Source organism: Solanum dulcamara, chromosome 7 (genome assembly GCF_947179165.1).
Source record: "Solanum dulcamara chromosome 7, daSolDulc1.2, whole genome shotgun sequence".
NCBI lineage: Eukaryota > Viridiplantae > Streptophyta > Magnoliopsida > Solanales > Solanaceae > Solanum > Solanum dulcamara.
Genome location: NC_077243.1, coordinates 39,132,958 through 39,139,921, shown reverse-complemented (window position 1 = coordinate 39,139,921; position 6,964 = coordinate 39,132,958). Strand labels below are relative to the sequence as shown.

Genomic DNA, 6,964 nt, shown 5'->3' with positions numbered 1-6,964 from the left:
AATTAATTGTGTGGGATGAAGTATCAATGTCAAAAAAATAATATTATTAAAGATTTTTACTTTGTTATGAAAGACCTTACTGACAACAATATACTCTTTGGTGGAAAAGTCATAATATTTAGAGGTGATTTTAGACAAACACTTCCTGTTGTCCGAAGTGGAAAGAAGAAAGACTTTATTTATGAGAGTATATTAAATTCAAAAAATTGTAATCAACTTGAAATATTGAGACTATCAGAAAATATGCGTGCCAAAACTGATCCTATTTTCTGTGAATATCTAATGAGAATTAGAAGTGAAAAACAAAAAATAAATAACCACAACAAAATTAAAATTCCAAAACAGTTTATTATTCCTTTCACTACTGAAAAAGAATCATTAGATCTCTTATTCAAGGTCAACTATCTAAACATACCTGAATATTTAGCGATTCTTCTTTTATGACCTCTCGTGTTATCTTAACTACAAAGAACGACTTTGTTGATGAAAGAAACGATAGACTCATAACTCAATTTCTAGCAGATGCTAAGATTTTCATCGCTACTGATGAAACTATTGAACCGAATGATCAACCTCAATTTAAAGATTTCTTACACACTTTAAATCTTCATGGCTTACCACCATACAGACTAATATTGAAGAAAAATTGTCCTGTTATATTATTACGAAATTTAAATCCTTCTAAAGGCTTACGTAATAGTACAAGGTTGGTGTGTTGTGATTTCAAAATAAATGTTATAAGTTGTAAAATTGCAAGTGGTGAGTTCAAAGATAAACATGTTTTTATTCCAAGAATACCATTACGATCATCAGAAGATGAAAAAAATACTTGTTCCCTTCAAAAGAACACAATTTTCAATACGCTTATGTTTTGCAATGACAATAAAGCACAAGGAAATATATTAGATTACGTTGGTATTTATTTGCGTGAACCATTTTTTTCTCATGGTCAATTATATGTTGCATTATCGAGAGAAAAAAATTTAACTATTTAAAAAATTTGATTCGACCACCTACTGTAGATAATGTTGATGATCAATCAACTTATAATATAGTGTACAATAAAATTATTCAAAAAGCTTTAATGTAAACATAGTTACATTTTTGCTGTCCATATGCATAAAAAAATATTACCTTGATATCCTTCAGCTATATCACCATTCAATGAAATTTGTTAAACTATATCCCAAAATGATTATGATATGGCATGCAGAAATTAATCATGTTATGATAAGAAATAACTTTCATTGTCTCTACAACTTCAGCAAAAAATCGGTACAAAGGTTGAATATGGATATTAACTGCTAGTGCTATTTTGGTTCTTTCAAGTGCGGTTATACAAACCTTCCACTCCAATGTTTCTTAGTACGTTGCTTCGCTCAAAGAAACTCCTATTAGAACTTCACACTGTATTCATTGTCCTTGTTCTCTGTTGTCTTTTTTGTCTCCTCTCATGTATCTATCTTCTTCATCTGTTTGATTTGCTCCTTCTGTGTTTTATTTGTGTGATTTGGCGTGTTCAGATGTGTATATGTTCTTATTTGCACTATTATCAAAGTTTCAATTTTTCTTGTTATAGTATTTTTAAACTTTCAATCTTTCTTATTTTTCACTGTTCTGTTTCTTTGCTTTATTTCATGTGTTGTATGTATGTGCGGTAAAACAAGATCTTATGTTTACCTCAATTGCCTTATTTCTTCATGTTTTTCACTGTAATGTGCTGTAGAGATATGTGGTGGAAGTAGTTGCTTAAATTTAGGACTGTTGGAATAAAGATCTATTCTACTGGGTGGGTTGTTGGAGTAGTATGCTATTTTTATTAACCACTAGTTATGTGAGCTGATTTTTTTCATTATTGTTAGTTGCGTGGCGGATGCAGGATTTTAATTTAGGGGGTTCAACATATAAAGAAAGGAAATAAGCAAAGAAAAATTAAAGCAGACGTTTGCTAAATTTTAACTCGCCTTATTTGTCCTTTTAACATTTCTTTCCATTTTTCTCTACACCGTCGAGCCTTTTTTTAAAAATATCATTTTTTTTAACTTTCACTTTGCACTGTCCTACTTTATTTTAAACTTTCTATTTTTTCTTTTAAATTAATGCCCCACAAAAGATAAGCTTCTTAAAAAAGTGTGTATTGAATTATTAATATCATAATATATTTTTTTGAAATTGATAAAGAAAATAAAAAATATTATGATATTAATAATTCAATATTTACACTTTTTTAAAAATAATATATTTTTAGTACTCAATAATAATAGTAATAATAACAAAAGATGTTGAACAACATCAATATATTAATATGTAGAATGATAAAAATATAGTTGAAAAGAATTCACTATGTAACTCGATAAATAATATATAAAATTTAACAAAACGAGATATGCATAGTGTGTTATTTCTTTTCTTTTGGTGGAAAAATGTGTTAATATTGAAAATCAGATAGAAATTATAGAAATCTAGTTAGGGCTTATATGTGAGCATGAAAAAGAGAGAATAGGAATATTTTTCATTCCAATTACATAAAAAAATATAAAATATTTTAAATACAATATTTAAACTTAAGAAAAATAAAAAAACAATTAAGTAAATAACAAATATACACAAATGGGCTAACTACTTTTTGTCTACCCAGCCACAATTGCTCATTTGAGAGTGAGAAAGGCTCAAGCCCAAAATGCACATTAAATAGAAAAGGGAGTGAAAAACTTTAAAAAAAAGACTTGATCGAGAATCAAACACACGACCTTAGTTATAAATTGAACCCCTTTAACCACTGAGCCATTCTTTTCAATTGTATTAAGGGGGTTCATTAAAGGGTATATATCCATAATATTTAAATTTAACCTTCTATATACTAAGTAATTTTTCGACTGAGGGGGTTCGGGTGAACTCCCTCACTCCCCCCACGTAGATCCGCCCCTGGTTAGTTGCACGGCTTTATAAATTCAAGAGTTGTTTTTCAATAAAGAGAGAACAGTGAAAACCAATTGTTTGTGTTCTTGATTCTTTAATACTTTACAATTGGTATCAGAGCCCCAACTGGGCTTGTAGAAGTAGCAATCTTTGAGTGCTTAAACACTGAGAGAATGAGTGAAGACAAGACTCTAATAAAGATCCCTCACTTCGATGGTTATTATCACCACTGGAGTGAATTGATGGAAAATTTGCTTAGGGCAAAAGATTTTTGAAGCTTGGTGGAAATAGGTTTTGAAGAACCAAGAGCAGGGACGAATTTGATTGAGGTGCAATAGCCACAGTTGAAGACGCTAGAATCAAGGATCACCAAGTCAAGCATTAGCTATTTCAAGCAATTGATCGAACTGTATTTGAATAAATTTTGGATCATCGCACAGCCAAGATTATTTGGGAATCAATGAAGCAGAAGTTTGGAGGAAACATAAAGGTGAAGAAATCTCTTCTTAACTCATTAAACATAGCACTTATGAAGGCATCAGACCCTACCAACTTTGAGAAAACTGTCAAGATTTCAAAATGGAGGTTGTCTATGGAAAAAGAAATATGCAATTGAGGTTTTGAGTAAGTTTGGTATGAGGGATTGTAATTCTGTTTGTATTCCAATTGTTCCGGGGGAAAAATTAATAGAGATGTAGATGTCATCAAGATGGATGCAACTTAGTTTAAGAAGATGGTGGGGAGTCTAATGTATCTCACAACCACTCGACCTGAGTCTTATCAGTCGATTTATGGAAAGTCCTACAAAATTACATGTTGAAGCAACAAAGAGGGCCTTAAGGTATTTAAAAGGGACTGTGAACTATGGTGTGTTTTACAAAAAGGGAGGAACTAGTGATTTGGTGGAATTTACCGATAGTGATTATGCTGGTGATATGGGTCATCTAGAAAGCAACCCATTGTCACTTTGTCAACCACGGTAGCTAAATTTTATAGCTGCGATATGTGCCTGGCAAGCTATTTGGATGAGATGGGTACTGAAAAAAATCGATCATATTCAGGTACAAGGTACCATGTTATTGTGTGATAATGCTTCAACTATAAAGTTGTCCAAATATCCAGTCTTACATGATCGTTTCAAGCATATAAGAGTCATATTTCATTTTCTTAGAGATATTGCTAAAGATGGAATTGTTGAATTATTATTCTGTGGCACTAGAGACCAACTTGCATACCTGATGACTTAACATCTCAAGTTGAAAGCTTTACAGGAATTTCGTAAGATATTGGGCATGTGTGTTGTTCAAGATTTGAACTAATTTTTCTTGTCAAAGGAAGTTAGTTCAAGGGAGGGCTTGTTGGAAGTAGTTGCTTAAATTTAGGACTGTTGAAATAAAGACCTATTCTACTAGGTTGTTAGAGTACTATGCTATTTTTATTAACCACTATATTCGTGAATTGATTTTTCTCATTATTATTAGTTGTACGACTTTATAAATTCAAGAGCTGTTTTTCAATAAAGACAGAACTGTGAAAACCAATTATTTGTGTTCTTTATTCTTTAATACTTTACAATGTGGAATAAAAAAGGATCTTGATTTTACCTTAAAATGGTGTTTTGTTACATGTGCTATAGAGATATGTAGCAAAAATAGATTTTGAGTTTACCTCTAATGGTGTTTTTTTTTTTTTTGTTTCTTTTGTCCATTTTTTCTCATGTGGTGTGTAGATATGAAGCAAAAAAGTGTTCATAAGTTTACCTTAAATTGTTTTTGTTTTTTTGTTCTTATGATTTTCATTGTTCATTTGTTCTCATATGGCGTACATATATGAAGCAAAAAAGGTTCTTGAGTTGGTGTTTAATTTTTACTTGAGTTTATTTTAAATGGTGTTTCATTTATGATTTTTCCTGAATTTCACCTTAAATGATGTTTGTTTTTTTGGTTTTTTTCATATTTCTGTTGGTGATGATGTTTTTAGAAACCGGAGTTTAGTTGAAGGATTGTTTTGACAGCTGTGATAGGATTTTTGGGGTCAGCTTATAGTACTGTGGATGGTGTTGGTGGGGGTGGCATTTTTGTCCCTATGCTTACTTTGCTTCTTAGATTTGATACCAAGTCTGCTGCTGCTATTTCCAAATGTAAGTATTTTTTTCATTTTGTGTTTCATATATGGATAAAAAGATTACAAATATTTATGCTGGTGGGAAACTTTACTAGCTCTATTATTCCTCAAATGACAGGGGGGTCACTTGGTAAATTTAGCGGTTCTAGGAGACCACTTTCCTTCAGGAAATCATTAGAAATCTTCGTGAATGGATAATTATCAATACATTATCTCCAATTCAATAGCAACAATTAGAAGTGGAGAAAACTTACAAGTTTTAAGATTTATGCCTATGTTCAAGTTTGAAGATTTATGCATATGCTTTGGACAAGAAGTTCTCCAATAAATGCTAATGATAGGATATGCAGAAAGTTTTCACCATTGTTACCTTTCACTGACATGAGTAGTTGAATTGGATAATTCTGTTCATGAGATCTTAGGCTTCAGATGGACACACGTATTGCATCTTGTATTTATTAATTTGATATAAACATTGAATTCTATAAAATTGAATAAGATGTTGGCTGTCTTATAAGTTCCAATGAGATCAACATATTTGATGGTATCCACTGTCCTATTTGGAAGTAGAAGTAGCAAAAGGTGCAGTCACAAGATTATTTTTCCAACTTCTTAGAGACATGATTACTAGTATGGTGATGATTGTTATGAGTCTTTGTTTCCTCTTTTTGGCTAGCTTCTCAGTCTCTGTGAAGATATAACACGTTTTTAACATGCTTTAACAAGATGTGATCAATTTATGTAGTCAACTTGTACATTTAGTAGGTTGGATGTTTGTATTTGTTTTACTCTTCAGTTACTTTTAAGAGTTATTGTATAGTTTTGGTGTCCCTTATTTATTCCTTGTGGTATTGTACAGGAGAATGATTTATTTTCTGCATGTACACTGCAAAATTTTTCTGCTAACTCTAGCATTATACTTATTTGATTCATTTGATAGTCAACTAAGATGGGTAATGAGAATAAGAAATCAAGATGACTAAAATTCCAGAATTCTCTCTTTCTGCAGGACTATAATGTAGATGGAGAGCTTTCATTGACCAAGTTCTCTTATTTGGTTCATACACTAGCAACTAAAAAGGTTCTCAACTGAAGATCATCTCAACTATACTTATAGTTCTTATTAACTCTGATAGTTTATTCTACTTCTTTCAACTTGGGGATTAAAAAGTGAAGGAATTCAAGTTGTAGATGAAGTGTTTAATGAAAGTTCTAAGCAAACTACTGCTTGATTGATCAAAGCAACCAAATGGGTATCTTTAAGATTTCTTCTGCTGCTTTCTTTTAACTATTTAATGATTAAAATTCTTTGATGCAATTCTTTTTCGTTGCAAGAATGGTTATTAGAATTACCTAGATTTAAAGTTGAATATGGTTTTGGTTGAGTAGTAAATTTGTGTGTCATAATTTTTCACCAGTTTTGTAATATTATTACCATATGATTGCCTATATTTGTTTTGTGTGGCTTAATGATTACCTTCAAAATTTGAAAAAATAAGTGTTATGGTGGACCTGTGCATGGCACGGGCATCCCATCTAGCATAGATTAGAAGAGTGAAGAGGTCGGATAACCAAAGATAAATTTGTCAATTCATAAATATTCTACAATATTTACTCTATTTTGCTATTACTTCAATTTATATTTCTTAATATTTTTTATTCATTAAATTTACTAAAACTACTACTTTAATATAAAAAGTTATTATATTAAATATAATTAATTATTTTCATATTCATTTTGGCTTTAATGTATAAGGAATGAGATTAGTGTGATAAAATTAATAATATACTAAATTGAAATTAAAGAATACTGTCACGATCCAAAATCTCACGTCCTGATGACACCTACTAACATTCACTAGTAGGTAAGGCTAACTCATAGCCTAGAACCAGAAGCAACGGGCTATCACGCGGAAGAGAA

General features: G+C 30.9%; 1 long non-coding RNA gene across 1 annotated transcript; it reads left to right on the top strand.

The window, feature by feature from the left end:
• Nucleotides 1-3,746: 3,746 nt before the first annotated feature.
• LOC129896077 (uncharacterized) lies at nt 3,747-6,284 on the top strand. Its single transcript, XR_008767908.1, has 3 exons — nt 3,747-3,980; nt 4,900-5,059; nt 6,053-6,284. It is a non-coding gene; the product is annotated as an uncharacterized LOC129896077 (long non-coding RNA).
• The last annotated feature ends 680 nt before the right edge of the window (nt 6,285-6,964 follow it).